Source organism: Papio anubis, chromosome 8 (assembly GCF_008728515.1).
Source record: "Papio anubis isolate 15944 chromosome 8, Panubis1.0, whole genome shotgun sequence".
In the NCBI taxonomy this organism is placed as follows: domain Eukaryota; kingdom Metazoa; phylum Chordata; class Mammalia; order Primates; family Cercopithecidae; genus Papio; species Papio anubis.
Genome location: NC_044983.1, coordinates 65142598 through 65159778, shown reverse-complemented (window position 1 = coordinate 65159778; position 17181 = coordinate 65142598). Strand labels below are relative to the sequence as shown.

The 17181-nt window shown below is 38.2% G+C and overlaps 1 protein-coding gene and 1 long non-coding RNA gene across 5 annotated transcripts in view; one reads left to right on the top strand and one right to left on the bottom strand.

Moving 5' to 3' along the window:
* Positions 1–17181, bottom strand: part of SULF1 (sulfatase 1) — a 193190-nt gene that overhangs the window by 175493 nt on the left and 516 nt on the right. The window lies entirely within an intron of this gene.
* LOC110743961 overlaps positions 623–17181 on the top strand; it is a 131156-nt gene continuing 114597 nt past the window's right edge. For all 3 annotated transcript variants that reach the window (XR_002523844.2, XR_002523845.2, XR_002523843.2), the window contains exons 1-4: positions 623–709; positions 6803–6863; positions 9362–9479; positions 14952–15060. This is a non-coding gene — a long non-coding RNA (uncharacterized LOC110743961). The remainder of the gene's footprint in view (positions 710–6802; positions 6864–9361; positions 9480–14951; positions 15061–17181) is intronic.

Sequence of the window (17181 nt, the reverse complement as noted above, 5' to 3'; positions counted from 1 at the left end):
AGTCTGTAACCTTGGCCAAGTCAGTCAAACTCTCAGAGCCAATTTCCTTGCTTATAAGATTGGGGACCAAGAGAATTCTATGTCATAGAGATGTTGCATAAATTATATTAGATAATGTATGTACAGCACTTACTTGTACATGGTAAGTATGTATTTAATAAATCTTAGCTGTTACTGTTATATATATAACATTAGTAAGTAAAACAGACACCTTTCTCAGTCATTTTGTTTTGTTCTTTAAGAGAATGTTTTTGATTTTTGCTTTGTTAGGGACAGGGTCTCACTCTGTTGCAGTGGACACAATCATAGCTCATCGCAGCCTGGAACTCCAGGGTGCACGTGATCCTCCTGCCTCAGTGTCTTGATTAGCTGGGACTACAGGTGAGGCGTGAGCCACCGTGCCGGCAAGAACGTTGCTTTTCTAGCGCCAAATATAATGTGAGCCCTAGAAGTTTTAGGTATGGTCAATAGGAGTATAAAAAAGCATTAGAATGCTAAGAAGGCATATTGGAATTTAAATCCTAAATTCTAGAACCAGTGCTCTTTCCAATATTCTCTCTTGGCATCCTTCTAAACTCTGCCATTCAGTAGCTGTGAACATTAATGGTATAAGTAACCTTCACAGCCTCTTTCTTCAACTGCAAAATGGGTCCCACAATGCCTGTCCAATCCACTTCAGTGGAAGCATTATGAAGATAACTAAAATAAGGTCAGTGAAAACAGTTTGCAACGAGTAGTATGATGTATAAGTAAGGGTTATTAATAAATCATTATGAGTTTCTCCTGAGCTATGGTACTGATTATTGATGACTGACTGACAAAACGTATGATTGTGATTTATAAAGACAGTCTCCCTTGGTCTCCTTGGAGAATTGATTCCAGAACCCCACTGTAGATACCACAGGGATGCTCAAGTCCCTGATATATAATGACATGATATTTGCAATATATACACGTCTTCCCGTATACTTTAAATCCTCTCTAGATTACTTATAATACCCAAAACAAGATAAGTGCTATGTAAATATAATAGTTATACTGTATTTTAAAATTTGTATTTTTTTATTGTTGTATTTTTTCCCCCTGAATAGTTTTTCTATCCAAGGTTGGTTTAATCCATTGATGTAGAACTGTGGATATGAAGGGCTGACTATAATTTAAGTGGAAATTATTTTCAGTTTACAGAAATAGATTACAGTTAGGAGACCTGGATCCTAGTTCTTCACTTTGCCTCTAATCAGCTGTTTGTTTATACAAATTACTTAACTTTCCTTAATTAATTTTTAAAAATTTGTATTTGAAAATAATTTCAAACTTATAGAAAATTTGGAAGAGTAGTAGAAAGAACACTTACATACCAGTTACCCATATTCATTTATGGTTAACAACTTGCCTCAATGTCTTGCCTTATCAGTTTCATTCCTTCCCCCTGCCCCTCTCTCTCTATATGTACACACAGAGATTTTATATATACATAAAGTATAATATATTATATACATAATTATGTACGTATATATATTCCTCCCTTGAACTATTGAGAGTAAACTGCACACATCATGATCTTATACCACTATACATTAATATTTCAGCATGTATCACCTAAGATGTGTCTCTGTTTCTATTTCTTTGAAATGGGCGTAAGTACTTAGTTATGTGGCGTGATCCATAGGTTGTCAAAATCAAATGAAATGTTTAAAAGCATGTTGAAAAGCGTAAATTGTTATACAAAAATTGAAGGTTGTATATTTCATAAACTATAGGGAAAATCAAATTACTTAAAACTTCAGAGGATTTACAAACAGTAGTAGAGTGCAAATGAAGAAAGCCCCTTATCTCTTTGCATAACAAGCCGGTTATAGTGCCAAATTTTTCTCAGTGGTGAGAGCAAAAGAGACTGATGCCCTCACCCTCTATGTCATCCTTTTTGAGTTGTATTCCTCCTGCGAGGACTTACATCTTTTCTTGGTGCTCTTTCTCATTTCAACAGTTTGCCATTTTATGTGGTCTTTTTGGTGGAGGTTATGAGCATGTTTGAGGCAAGGTGACAGAAACTAAAGAGCAGTTGCTACTTGAGGGAAGATCAAGAATACAGCTGTTAAGAGTTTAGTAAGAGCTCAGCTTTATTTCTTCTGGTCTTCTCTTTGAGTAGTGAAAATGGCATACTTTGTTTTCATTATAAACAACAACTGAGATACAAATAGGAAATAGGGAAGCATTGTTTTATAGAAGTGTTTAATGTATAGGCTTAGCTGAAAATAGTATGAACATAAAAAAGAAAGAGACCATGTCCTTTGCAGGGACGTGGATGGAGCTGGAGGCCATTAGCCTTAGCAAACTAACTCAGGAAGAGAAAACCAAATACTGCATGTTCTCACTTATAAGTGGGAGCTGAATGATGAGAACACATGGACACGATGGCAGGGGGCAACACACACTGGGTCCTGTCGTAGGGTGGGTGGTTGGGAGGAGGAAAAGCATCAGGAAGAATGGCTAATGGCATCTTGGCTTAATAACTGGGTGATGGTGTGAACTGTGCAGCAAACCACCATGGCACACGTTTACCTATTTACCTATGTAACAAGCCTGCACATCCTGCTCATGCATCCCTAAACTTAAAATAAAAGTTGGAAATTTAAGAAAAGGAAAACAGTATGAACAAAATATTCTTACAGATCAAAAAATAACTTTCATAGAATCCCTTTTTCAACAGCATTCACTATCATAAAGTTTAGCTATAAAAAAAGATAATTATTCTGCCACTTTATCTTCACATTCTCAACAGAATTCACACTTTCATAAGAAGTTGTAATACTGGTAAGCCTGATATTTTTATAATTCTAACCAGATTTGCAATCACATTTTCCAGTGGATTGAAATATGACCAATAACCTAAAAATATGAACGAAAATGCTCTTTTTCCTATGACTTATTTCTTTCATTGCTCTGGAAATCATAATGGCTTTTTGGAGATATTTACGACATCAAAAAGAAAATCTAGAACATCTCTGAAAAACAAAACTTTTTTAAAGAGTCAAAACCATACTTAGGATATTCTAAATTAATCCTTTTATTTTGAGTTATTAAATTGTTATTCCTTATAGTACAAAATAAAAAATGGAAGTTATGACTAGGAAATACATTTATAATACAATAATGACTACTGCTACTTCTTTTACAAATAAATCAGTTTCAAATGGAAATTATATAGATGCATAATTGTATATACAGTCATGTAATTCATTAAGCTATGAAGAATATTGCTCATAGACTTCTCCCGGGAAAGTTTCAGTACCTGAGGAGGTATTCAAATGTTTATTTCCCAGTAAGGTGACATTACTGAGGGGACAGTTCAACGGTTCTAATGCAATAGATGTCCCTAATATTGACAAAATATGGTATATGTGAAATCATTTGAAGTATTGGGCAGTGAAGTGGGATCCAGGAGACATGAGTTCTAACACTAATTACCTCACTCAGGTGTTTAGACTCAGGCAAATGGCATGCTGTCCCTCAGATTCAGTTTTCTGGTGTACAGAAATGACATACTGCTCTCCTTACCCAAATATTACAAGTTCCAGTGATTTAGTGCAAGTGAAAATTGTTTTGAAGTCGTGATGGTTGATATTGTCATCATCAACAGTGGATAGTGTATTCTTTAAACATATGTTAAAAAATGCATTTACAAGGAAGTTTCTCTATGATAAAGCTGCATATTTTCACAGATCATCCATAGCAACAGTGCTTGGTGATCTCCATTAGAACAGATTTTCCATAAGGAGTACATCTGAAAAAAAAAATGCTTTTTCTTGAATTTGTTCCAGTCCCAGTCATCATTTACACTGCCTGATCACTCACGGTAGCCCTCAGCAAGAAAGTCCATGGTCAAAAAGGGAGCTGGACTCATCTCTTCTCCTTGTTGGGTCCTGATGTAAAGTGGACACATGAACTCATTTTTGTCCCAGTAGAATTTACTGACTCGTACTTTTTAAAAATATAAAGCTTGAGTTTAGAACTCTGCCTGGTAAGAATGAGTTTTGTTGAGGCAGGAGAATAGCGTGAACCCGGGAGGCGGCGGAGCTTGCAGTGAGCTGAGATCGCGCCACTGCACTCCAGCCTGGGTGACAGAACGAGACTCCATCTCAAAAAAAAAAAAAAAAAAAATGAGTTTTGTGATTGTAGGCAGGTCTGCCAACAAACTCAGTCCTCTTGTTTCCTCAGATGTAAAATGAGAGGTTCTGCTTAGATTATCTCTAAGGTATGCCTCCAACATTCTGCTTAGATTCTGCTTAGATTGTTGGAGGTATGCTTCCAACATTCTGTGTTTCTATGATCTCCTTTCCTGGAAAATCCACTGCAAATTCTAAGTGACTGAAGCAACAACAGCAAATAAGATTCAGTAGTTTTGACAGTGTGCAATAATTTCTTCTTTCTTCCAAGTAATTTAAAACCTTTTACCTCAGTTGCTAATTGTCCTACAAATGAGAATGCCATTCCTAGAAAAAATTTTTCCAATCCATACCCACTGCAGGAAAAAAAAAAAAAACCCAACACGATTTACTGTGAAATTAACAGGGTGTTTTAATTTATGCTATGTGGCAGATAGTGGACAGGCCTATATATCTAGCACTATCCATGAAAATCTGCTCTAGCTGTAATTTTACAGGTCCTTGAAAACAGAATTGTCACAATCTCTTCAGTTCAGCTCTCAAGAGAAATTAATTGATAACATAGAATCCTGAGTGGCTGGCATGTGAGTGACACCCAGCTATACAATTTCACATCTAATCAAGGAAGATGGGAATTCTAGTTGGCCTATTGTCTATTTGAATCTGTTTCTGGATGGAATCCAGCTGGCGCAAATGCAGCCCTGGAGAGTGATGTGGGCAGAAGATGGAAACAAAAAATCTGAGCCAGAGAATCAGTGCCCGAGATAGTGCCTTCCACATTGTCAAAAGAATGCCCGGGGTAGTTGTGAATGTGCTGCTGATTAGTTTCCTAAAATTCTCAATGACTAAAATACAATGTTCTATCCCAGTAGTCCTTGATCATTCTAACTGTGAATGTGTAATGAAGGCCTTTAGGATGTACTGGCTCTACCACCTTGAAGCTATGCTTGATAGATGCAGGGGCTTGAAACTCAACTTGTCTTACTGTTTCTCGAAATATAAGAGAGAGAAGGCAATTTAAAAAAATGATGAGAGTAAGAATAAATGCAAAATTGTACATAATTAAGAGCTAAAATTATATGACAAGATTTTAAGTGGAAAGAGAGCACAGATGAGAGAGAGATTATTGATGGTTGGAAGAGTTAGGAAAAGAAAGTTCCATGGAGGTAATGAGGCTTGAGTCTTTCTTTTCAAAGATGGGTGGAATTTGAACATGCAGAACCATGATGCAGTCCTAGCCCAGAAAACAGTGTGAGCACGTGCCTTGTAGCAGAAGTAAAGATGTAAATTCAGGACATGTTGAACCACTTTAGGAAAGAGCAGAAAGTGTATAGGGGGAGTGGAATGGTTATCGTGGAAAAGATAATGGAGGTTCTTAATTGCTGGTCCTTTATTTAGACTGGATGCTGCAGAAAATTGGGAGACAGGTGTTTTAGGGTAGTGGAATGATATGATGAAACAGTGTAGAAATAAGATCTTGAGTTTAATGGCAGTAGGTAAGACGAGTGGAGATAAGAAAGAGATAAGGTACAGAGCTTATTTTAGATGCATGAGGTGATGCAAAACTGGATTGAAGTCCTTCCTCTTTCCTCCAACCATTCTTTTTAGTTTCAAGGAGAATGCTTAGGCTGGGTGCAGTGGCTCATACCTGTAATCCCAGCACTTTAGAAGGCTGAGGCAGGAGGATTGCTTTAGCCCAGGGGTTTGAGACCAGTTGGGCAACATAGGGAGACCCCATCTCTACAGAAAATAGGAAAAAAGTTGGCCGGGCTTGGTGTGTGCTTGAGGTCCCAGCTACTTGGGAGGCTGAGGTGGGAGGATCAATTAAGCCCAGGAGGTCAACACTGCAGTGAGCCATGGTCACACCACTGCACCCTGCCTGAGTGACAGAATGAGACACTTTCTCAAAAAAAAACAAACAACAAAGGAGAATGCTTTATTTATTTAAGCTTGTCTTAACAGGAAGAGCAGAGTTTGCCAGTAAAGGAGAATAATGTCATCTAGGTGAAGGGAATGGCAGAATGCAGGCAAAGAGATAATGGCATGCTCCTGAAGGGTTAACTAATTTGCTCAACATCACACTATTAATAGTAGCCAAGTTCTGGCATCCAGATTTCTAATGTCCTTCCACTATACCACCTTGCCTCTTTTTCCTAGCTCCAACACTGTTGTCATTTTCAGCAAATTTTATTTCATTGCTAATAGTGTGCTTAATTGGTTTTTCAGACTTGAAAAGTTACCAAGGAAATAATAAAATATACATTTTAATATTATTTACCCAACACGAAATATGATTTGCCTGAAGCAGATGAGGAAGTTAAGTGGAGTATTCTAAGCTTCCAAAGGGGTTATGACAATGGTAGAAGCAATTGTAGGAACACCTGTAATTTTACTTCTGAGACTACTGTAGTAGTTTACCAGAACGTTAGATGAATAGACAGCTATTTTTGTAGGAGAATGGCTAATGAGAATAACAATTGCTGTACATGAAGTTTTTCATATAGCTTGTTTTTCCCTATGTTTTCTGTACTGATTTTTATGTCAAAAAGGTAAAGTGACTCTCTATGACGGAACGTGTTTTGACTCATTGTATTCTTTTTTCTGACTTCTCTACTTACTCATTTTTCTTTTCTTAGAAGGACCAAATTTCTCCAATTCCAGAAGTCTTTGTACCTCTAAGATCTAAAAGCGTAACAGGTAGGAGTAGAATCTTGAATTGAAATTTGAACTTAGACAATCCAAACTTAAGAAGTTTGGAAACATCAACTCATGTTTCAGTCCCTAACCTCTATACCAGGACCCTGGCCCATTGACTTAAGTGGGTACTAGATGAAGAGACCTAGTTTTAAGTTTGGCAGCTAAGCCCAATGTTTGTGCTTGCTGAAGATGATGTTTATTGATCTAACTATGGCACTTGTGTATTATTCTTTTCTCTCTGGTTCGTTGCACTGGATGTCTCAACAATTCAGTTGTTAGCCATTAATGGCTTCTAAATATAAACTGGCTTATGTCAATTAATCCCTCATGTCTGGCAACCATGAGTGAGAAATAGACTACAGGTGCTGATACTTAGGCTGGCGTTTCTTCCAGGGGAACTAGGGAATATGGTTCAGAAAACTCAGTTGGGTGAAATAGAACAGGCCAAAGACTTCATTAAAAACTTGAATGAGAACCAAGTCTCTTTTGAGGAACCAAAATGCTGTCAAGTCTCCAGGGTCAATGCTATTCCCACAAATTTTCAGTAACGGGGCTACATTTCAGTTCCAGATTTTGCTGACTCAAGCTCTGTATTCTTTCAGTCATGCAGCCTCCACATATAAGGCAAGAGTTTGAAATGGCAAACACAATCTTCTACTTCTAAGAAACCTATGCTTAATCCTGAAAACTGCCCATTGATTTAGTAGGAAGACTCGACTAGAGAATGGCTCTCTTATTTTGAAGAGGAAGTGGTTGAAACAAATAAAATAAAATAAAAAAGGATAAAACAAGAGAGGATAGAAAGAAAGGCAGGGGAATGCAGAAACCTTTCCCAAATCATAAAATTAAGGATGATTTGTCTTTGTAGTGAATAAGGGAATGTGTATTTCATTTGTAAATAAATCATTGGTACATTCTGTGAAAGGATGTCAATCAGCCTCCTCCAAGGTAGAATATGAAGGTTTGTGCGCATAGGCAACTTAAATATTTCATCTCTTCTTGACTCTAGACTTTTAAAATTTAATGTTCCTCCCCACTAGCAGTCTCTTAGTCAAAAGAAGAGAATTATAGGTGTTATGCAGAGGTAGTTGAGTGTTTTGACCTGAATATCCATAACTTCCCCTAAGTTATAGAAATGCTAGATTGTTACTTGGCCAACCATTTTCTTAATCTGAGAAAAGATTTTTTTTAATCTAAGGCAGCGTATGCCTTATAAAAATCACAGTTGTGTATTCTGTCTAATGCCCACCAATGATCAGAAAATAAGATCTGTTTAAATTATATTATTAAACATTGAGTGCTCGCTTTGGCAGCACATATATTATTAAACATTGATATACACATATATTTACCTATGTCTGCATTATAAAGTTCTATCGAGTGTAGTCTGTTTACAGATAACAGATAAACGTTTCTTCCATAATGACCATTGTCACTTTGGAAACATATGGTGTTGCCGAATGAAATTCCACTTTCAGTAGCTTTAGGTTGAGCCACCATTTCCCTGTGTCCTGGGCTTGATACCTCAGTATTTTTCTCTCTTTTGTCCTCTATTTGACTAATCACCAAGTTGTATTATTGTTATTTATTTCTTCACAATGTTTCTTATATTCATCCTTTCCTTATTCTCACTGCATCAATGGGACTAGACAACACTTTAAAAAAATTTATTTGGACTTTGGGGATCAATTGTCTCATTATTCCCCTCTCTCTTTCTCTCTCTGACTCTGCTCACTCACTGTCACTCTCGTTTTTCCTTAATCTCTCCTCATTCTTTAAAAACCTACTGCTTGAACTTCCTAGGCATCTGTTTAGCTATCAAGTCCGACCTCTCTACCTGATGTATTAGGACACTCTAGAATCTGGCCTGACTTAGCTATGACATGAAATGCTTATTATAGCAAGGCACAGAGCAGAGGCAAGAGAGGATCACAATGCTTTCTCTCCTCTTCTGTTCCTTTTTTTCTATTCTTTGCCTCTATCTTCTTTCCCTCCCTCTTCCTCTTTCTCTTCTTTGCCAAGTGGCCCCCTTCATTATATTTTCAAATTGTGTCATACAGATCATTAGATTAAAAAGTGCTATTTTTCTTTGAAAAGGACATACTCACTTTATCACCAAGCCTCAGCTCAAGCCTTTTCTTTTGCCATCTGGGAACAAAAATGCCGCTTTTGTGTTTTGTGTTTGTGCAGTTTCTCTGTTCTATATTCTGTGTTAAGCATCTTATTTTATTATCTCATTTAATCTTTATAACAAACTTTTGTGATAAGCATAACTCCATTTTACAGAGAAGGAAACTGAGTCAAAGTAAAATAAAGAGATTTAATCTGTTTGATATCGGGTCCATACCATAAATCTCCTTTATGAAATCTAAATATCACATATGAAAAAGAACACGATAACACATGTAAAGCCTCTAGGCATCCCAAGTAAAAAATATTACATGTCCTATGCTTTTATTTATCTGTTATATTAGGAAAACTTTCTTTTCTTTTACCAGCATAAAGTTCTCAGAAGAAAAAAAGGAGAACATGATTTGTAGGGGGCCTGTCTTTTCTGGGGTGCACTTTTTACAAGATGAAAGTTAAAAGCTGGTTTCAAGAATTTCTGGATGCACGGTAAGGCACATCTGTTTACAGGGACATTCTATTCAGGAGAAGATTGATTATTGGCAGGTGAAGGTTAAGGGTGAAACTTTAAATTGGCAGGAAGTCTATTCAGAACACATGTTATATGATAGAAAGGTGATTGGGATGCAAAGGCATATTTGTAATAGGAGTTTGAAGATAATATCTACAGGTGCACACTTCTAAATTAACTTATCAACAAATGTACTTTGGAATGCAATTAATCTTTTCCCACCATAATTCTGGTATAGCTAATATCTTTTAATTGTGTAACCTTTAGTTTTACTTTAAATTAATATAGCAGATGTTGCCTGTAACACCATACCAAAAAACTGGACAATAAGCAGAACTGTTTGTATTTCAGATTTCCATTTTGATTTTTAAGAATGGGCTAAATGTGCCAATATTGTTCAGAAAAATGGGAAGACACTTAGACTGAATAATCTGTGAGCCTCTGTCATCAAAGGAATACAAGGAGATTTTCCTGAGTTCTTAAAACAAACGTGTCTCAGAAATTCTTTGCATATTATGAAGTGGAAAAAGTTGCATGTATTAGTAATCCTATTTACTGATTGGAAAGACCATAGGAAAAAATAAAAAATTAGTTCAGAGTTTCTGTTAATTCTAACAACAGAACTAGTATCTGGCTACAGCAGTTTGTAGTTCAGTTGAAGATTTGGTCAACGCCAACAAAAGAAAAGAGCAAAACAAAGAAGAGCTAGAGTAAAATTACGTGACAGTAGATGAAGCTGCATCAGAGTTCGTTGCTTAAGAACAGACAATTCAATTGTTACCGTTTTATAATGTGATTGGATATGTAATAAGACAAATCCCCATCTTACAAGGATACTGTTTTATGAAATGTCTAGGCCTGCTCATGAATTGATTGTCCATCCAGCTTTAGAATCTTTTTTAGTTTATATTCAACAAGAGCCACATGGACTCTTGCCAGTTCCAAACTCCACTCCCATCACCAGCCTTCTAACTTTATTTTAGAATTTGATTAGTGTGACCCAAATTTCTAGATTGATTTTGAGGGAGTCTACCTTTTACAATTAAAATCTTTGATCGAGCTGGGCGCGGTGGCTCAAGCCTGTAATCCCAGCACTTTGGGAGGCCGAGACGGGCGGATCACGAGGTCAGGAGATCAAGACCATCCTGGCTAACACGGTGAAACCCCGTCTCTACTAAAAAAATACAAAAAACTAGCCAGGCGAGGTGGCGGGCGCCTGTAGTCCCAGCTACTCGGGAGGCTGAGGCAGGAGAATGGCGTGAACCCGGGAGGCGGAGCTTGCAGTGAGCTGAGATCCAGTCATTGCACTCCAGCCTGGGCGACAGAGCGAGACTCCGTCTCAAAAAAAAAAAAAAAAAAAAAAAAAATCTTTGATCGAGAAACACAGTGTGTCTGTTCATTTATTCAGCACAGAGATTTAGTATTAATCTCACCCACAACAGTTAAACAGTAGCATGTCCAAGTCCCTTAGATTCATATTTTAGAAAATGTAGACATAGTTTCCTATAGGTTTGCATTTGTGTAGTAAGCAAAAACAAAAACAAAACAGCATAAGAAAAATTTTACCTTTGAAGGTAAAGTGAAGACCTGCATTTTTTTTTTTTTTTAATTAAAAGTGGCTTAGGGCCGGTATGGTTGCTTACACCTGTAATACCAGAACTTTAGGAGGCTGAGGTGGGAGGATCACTTGAGGCTAGGAGTTTGAGACCAGACTGGGCACCATAGTGAGACCCAGTCTCTAAAAAATTAAAAATAAAAAATAGCTGGGTATGGTGGTGCATGCCGACAGTCCTAGCTACTCACGAGGCTGAGGCAGGAGGATCACTTGAGCCCAGAAGATGGAGGCTGCAGTGAGCTATGATCTTGCAATTGCCCTCCAGCCTGGATGAGAGAGTAAGACATTGTCTCAAAAAATTAAATTAAATTAAAATTTAAGAAGTTTAATGCACTATTGTGCAGGAGTACATGGATGACATATTTAGAGGGCAAAGGAGGACCAGCTTAGTGGCTACAACTGAAGATGGTGTCAAACGTAATTGTTAACGCCTCTCTTTGAAAATTTGATAGTTATGTTTGCTAGGGAGAGGGAGGGATCGCCAGAAATACTGCCTTGCCCACCATCTCTGGCAGTTCCAGTTTCTTTCCTCTTCCTGACGGAGAGCAGGTGCAGACCAGATGATCAGAAAGCTAGAACTGAATATCCAATGTCTAAGGACATATTTGCTAAGTGGCACTCAGTGCCTTGTTAGAGAATTTTGCAGTCAGCTGCCCTTCCAGGGAAAAGGCACAAATAGAAGGTTCAATGTTTGATGATGGGTGCAGAGTTTGGGAATGGTAAGGGGCTCAAACTAATTGCTTTCAGTTTTTTTGTTAAATTTGGCTTGGAGGTGAAGTCTAAATGGTATCTTGCTTTATCAATTACTTCTGGAAGCTTGATCTGACTCTCTATAGTGTTTTGTCAAGTTTTTATTAATATTTCTTTCTAGCTGGTGAGCCAGGAGGAAAGAAGGGAAGCACATGACCCTTAGTGAATCCAAATCCCTGCTGGGGTCCACAGAGAGGGTCCTTTGTTCCCCAACAGCACGGTGGCCCAGGGCCTGCTCTTTATCGTCCTTGGTGCAGGACCCAGGGCTTCATGCTTCATTCCTCCCTCAATGTGTATTTAACTGTCACTACTGTCCCTACACAGCCATTAGCTCAGTTGCTCCAAATCCCTAAATTGCCAAGAGCACTTCCCTCCTTCTCTCTCTCTCTCTCTCTCTCTCTTACTCTCACTTTCTCTCCCTTGCTCTCTCCCTCCTTTCCTTATTCCCCTGCCTTTGGGGGCAGAAGAAAATGCTAAAAGAAGGCACATCATGAATACGTAGGATTAATGACTGACACAGTTGAATGATTGTTATTTCTGCATCCTAGGTCTGGATCTATGTATGCACCAATCAACCCCCTCTCACTTCCATTTATTGAACACACAATACTGGATATGCACTGAACTAGCTGATTTATGTGTTTTCTTTACAATGTTCCCAAGATAAGTACTCCTATCTGCATTTTACAGAGGAAGGAGCTGAATCTCAGAATGGGTCAGTTCCCTGTCCAAGGCCACACAGCTAGAGAGGCAGTCCCTGGATTAGAACACAGGTCTGTTTGAATCCAGAGCCCATACTCTCCTGCTCCAAAGCCATATTTGGGATTTTACGATAGAGCAACAGCCAATACACTTAATTTCTACTACAGTTCAAGCTGAACTTGATGGGGATTTTTCATATAATAGTCAAACTTAATCTGGGGCAATTATTTTACTTTCTGCCTTACGACCATTTTCCCTAAGGTTCCCCTAAATAAAACCCACTGAGTTTCTTTTTTTTTTTTTTTTTAGTTTCCTGTCCTGGGTGGGGAGGAAGCTAGTGGAGCCAGTGAATGGCTCTAAAGTGGGGTAACTCTAGAAGGGGAAGTGCCTTGAGTGTTTGAATGTCCTGGTGAGTTTAGTAAGCACACTTTTTAGGGTCTTCTGTGGGTCATTAAAGTGGACCGGGCCAGTTCCTGTCACCCTCCCTGAGAAGTCAAGGAATAAATAAGCAAACTATAGAGTAAAATAAAAAATAAAGCAATGGCTTTAAATGCAATCCATGGATAACCAATGGTCAACATGAAGGGAAGAAAAGCATTGCGGGAAGAGGTAGTGGTCGGGGAAGCTTCTCGAAGGAGGTTGAACTTAGGCTGAAACTTTGAAGGATGAATATATAGAGGTGATAAGGATGAACTGAGTGGGGCATTTTACACACAGGCTTATGAATATAGACTTAGAAGGAACCGTGCACATGATGACAAAGTCTCATTTTAAAGACAAGATAGAAAGCTAGAGTGGTTAGGGCTGAAAGAAAAGACTAGCAAGTGTAGATGCTGTGCTGGCCGCTTTAGCTGGAAGGAAGGGTACACTTCTGAGGTTGTGGGGATTTGGTAGGGAGAAATGGTTGGAAAGTTCGGGCCAAATAACAGAAGGCCAGAATATTAGAATAGGACTGAAATTCATTTTGTGGGTAGTAAGGGTTCACGTGGTAATTTTCAGACTAGAAATGCTTTGATGAAAGTGGCATTTTAGGAAGCTGAGTCTGCAGTAGTAGACAGAAGAGGGAAATGGAGGCAAGTGGACCATTTAGGAGGCTGCTGCAATGACCCACATGTGAGATGATCACTGCGCTGGGATGGTAGCTGTGGGCCACATGTGGGAGACATTTTAAAGGAAGGACTCACAGAATTTGATGACAGATTGGCTATAGGGGAGAGGGAAATATGAGAGAGGAAAAAAAAAGGCTAACAGGCGAATTCCCCATCTCCTCAGGATATTAACATAGATAAAAAATGTTTTAAATAGGAAATATATTTCAGGAAATATTTTTCCAATAAGATACCTCTTCTCAAAAATTTTCATGGATCTAATCTAAATAAAAGGTGAATTTACCACATGATCATAGACTTAATTTCATACATGAGCCTCCTCCTCCCCAAAGTCAATAATGATAAAAGTAAGCATCTATTTAGAGTCCAGTTTTAAAAATTTTAATCCCCTTAAATGTACTTCATGCTTTCCACACAAAAATACCGCACGGGGGCAGGGGAGGGGCGGGGGCTACAGATGTCCTGAGCTTACCCTTTGGTTGGCCTCATCTATGTGGTGATATATACAGCTTAGTATCAGAAATCTTGCTTTATGGATTTTTTTTTTTTTTTTTTTTTTTTTGAGACTGAAGTTTCATTCTTGTTGCCCAGGCTAGAGTGCAATGACGTGATCTCGGCTCACTGCAACCTCCGCCTTTTGGGTTCAAGCAATTCTCCTGCCTCAGACTCCCAAGTAGCTGGGATTACAGGTACCCATCACCATGCCTGGCTAATTTTTGCATTTTTAGTAGAGATGGGGTTTCCCCATGTTGGCCAGGCTGGACTTGAATTCCTGATCTCAGGTGATCCACCAGCCTTGGCCTCCCAAAATGTTGGGATTACAGGCGTGAGCCACTGTGCCCGGTCCTAGGATTTTTAAAGAATAAACTAACTTTCAATATAAAACACAAAAGAACCAAACCTCTCATCTTTCCAATATGGATACATAATTAGGGAAGGAAATAGGAAATGTCCCACTTGCCACTTGTCTCTACTATTATGATGGAAATGGCTACAACAATCTGCATGAAGTCACTTACATTTTCTTAGAAGGAAAACAGAGTAGAACCCTTCTAGTTTCCTGATGGAGGTTCCCACTCATAACCTACCATGGATTCAGTCAATACCTGGACTAATGTATTTTGGTATTGCACACCACCATAAAAATGAATTTTGTCACTTTCACAAATTAAGCTTTCAGATCACTTTTCACATCTAAGATCTGTCACCTAAATGTACACCGAGTGCACATTTCAGATCTCCTCGACCTCCGTTATTTTTTGCTTCTCTGAAAGGGATATCCCGTGTGCTCAAACACTTTCACAGCTGGCGGAATGCTGATGGGAACTTCATGTGTATTACCAGCACAAGTGCTGTCAGGAAGAAACCAAATGTCAAACTGAGGTATGTAGAAGTCACCATAAATGTGTCTCTGCATGTTTACCATCTGGGACAATAGATTTTGATTTTGACAAGAAGCTGGGATTGCCCTGCGGGCACTGTGTTTTAAGTGAGCCCTTTCAGTTCACGAAGTAGCTTCACATTATCCTGTTAGGGGGACAAAAACACCACTACCGTTTCAAGGTGTGAATTTATTATCTCTCCACACTTCCTTTCTTGTTTCCATCCTGCCTAATCCTGTGTACAACTGTTGTTTCAGGGGAATTGTCCCATATTGCCACAGTCCTGTCCAGGTAGCCCTGTGATCGGTCTGCAGCATTAGGGATGTATGCTGGTGGGGTACCTGTTGCTAAACAGCACTTTGCCTCTGTTAGAAGCCATCACGCCACATCGCAGGGAGGAAAATCCGATCTGTGAGGAGGAACTTGACTTTCTTGTGAAATATCTCTGCAGTAGTGAAACACGGCATTGGTAGTTAGCACCATGCATGCTATATGCCGTCCATGTAGTTCTAATCTTGATACGACACAAGATATTAGTTTGCCTTTCTGTCTTTATTTTTTTAAACCCCATTTCCATTGTAAAGTCAAAATGGAATGACTGGAATTCCAAAAGACTTCAGCTTATGAACTTGGTTCTATTTTGGTCATGTAATATTGGGAATCAGATAATACTCAGTCAGAATAACTGTCTGGGTATTTATGAGGATAATTTCTCATTGAAGGAGAAGTTTGAGAGTATAACTGGGGAACATTCTGAATAAAAATGAAAGATCATATTAAAATATTGTTTTAGTCTTAACTTTTTTAAAAAAAGGATTTAAAAAAATTAACTGCATGGTTGCAAAAGTGTGTATAATGCAACTTGAAACATAATTTTACAGGCATCTTTATGCAATTGAATACTAAAATCACAAAGCACTAGCCATAAATCCTGTTCTTCAACCTACTAAACAGCTCTTATTTCAGAACAGCTTATATACAATATTATTCATAGAATCTCTCACCTGCAAAGGGTAAGGATAATGCTGGGTTTCTCTGCCAAATGTGAAAGAGCCCAAATCTCTGCATACCACGGGTATATGAATGTTGCTATCGGAGGGCAAGTATATTGGGGCAGCAAAAGTCTCATTGGCTCACCTATCTTGCTAGAAAATTTGGAAAATTAAAAATTTTATGTTTTGATCCCTGTGAAAACAGAGCCTGAATTGAAAGGCTTTTTTTTTATACCACAAATTAAACATAGCATATACACTCCCTTGTTATATTTATAAATAGTCCAATTCAATTTTGGTGGGTGCTTTTGGTAGAGCCGTTACAGCTACTCACATATATGATGACAACTCATTTTATGTTGCTCAGGCACCAGATGACTATTAATTTCCAATGACTAGTTTATAATTAAATCCTTTTTGTTTGCCTGTTTATAACCAAACCTGAAAATCTATTTACGTTTAATTAACACTTCACTTAGCCGGTCTAAAACCTATAAATGTAGTGACTCTTAATGATCCATTACAGAGATGCTACTTTAGTTTTCCATGACTTGTAAAACTTTCACAAACAGATCTGCAAATCAATTACCTCCATCTGCTTTCCCTGCAGCTGCAAGAGGGCTATGTTAAAGAGCATTTTCCTCCTTCTTCCTCCTCTGCTTTTCTTCCAGCTCTAAGCATTTTAGTTTTAAAGCCGACCTAGCGGCTGTTCAGAGGGTAGCCCCTTCTCTTAAGGAGTTTCCAAACTTTAGAGTCAATCTCCAAAAGCATTTTAAAATACCCTTTGCTCTGTCATAAGTCAGACATAATCTACCTTGCACAAATTGGTGAAGAAAGCATTTCCATCTCTGCTAGCAACTCAGTAATAGACCCTTCAAAGAATCTTTATAAATTGAGCAGTAAAATGCAACAGTTTGAAAGTGGATTTTAATTTTGAAAGCTAAAATAAATCCTTTCTCAGCCTTATCTACTCTTTACAAGCAAGTTATAGCTCCTGTTTTGAGTATACAATGGGCATATGAAAAGGTACAAACGCGGCTCCCAAAGATATTTTCTTAGCTACACCTTCAAAAGCAAGGCATGAGGAGTGTTAGTTCTACAAAGACAGCCAAGCATCAAGCTATGCTCAC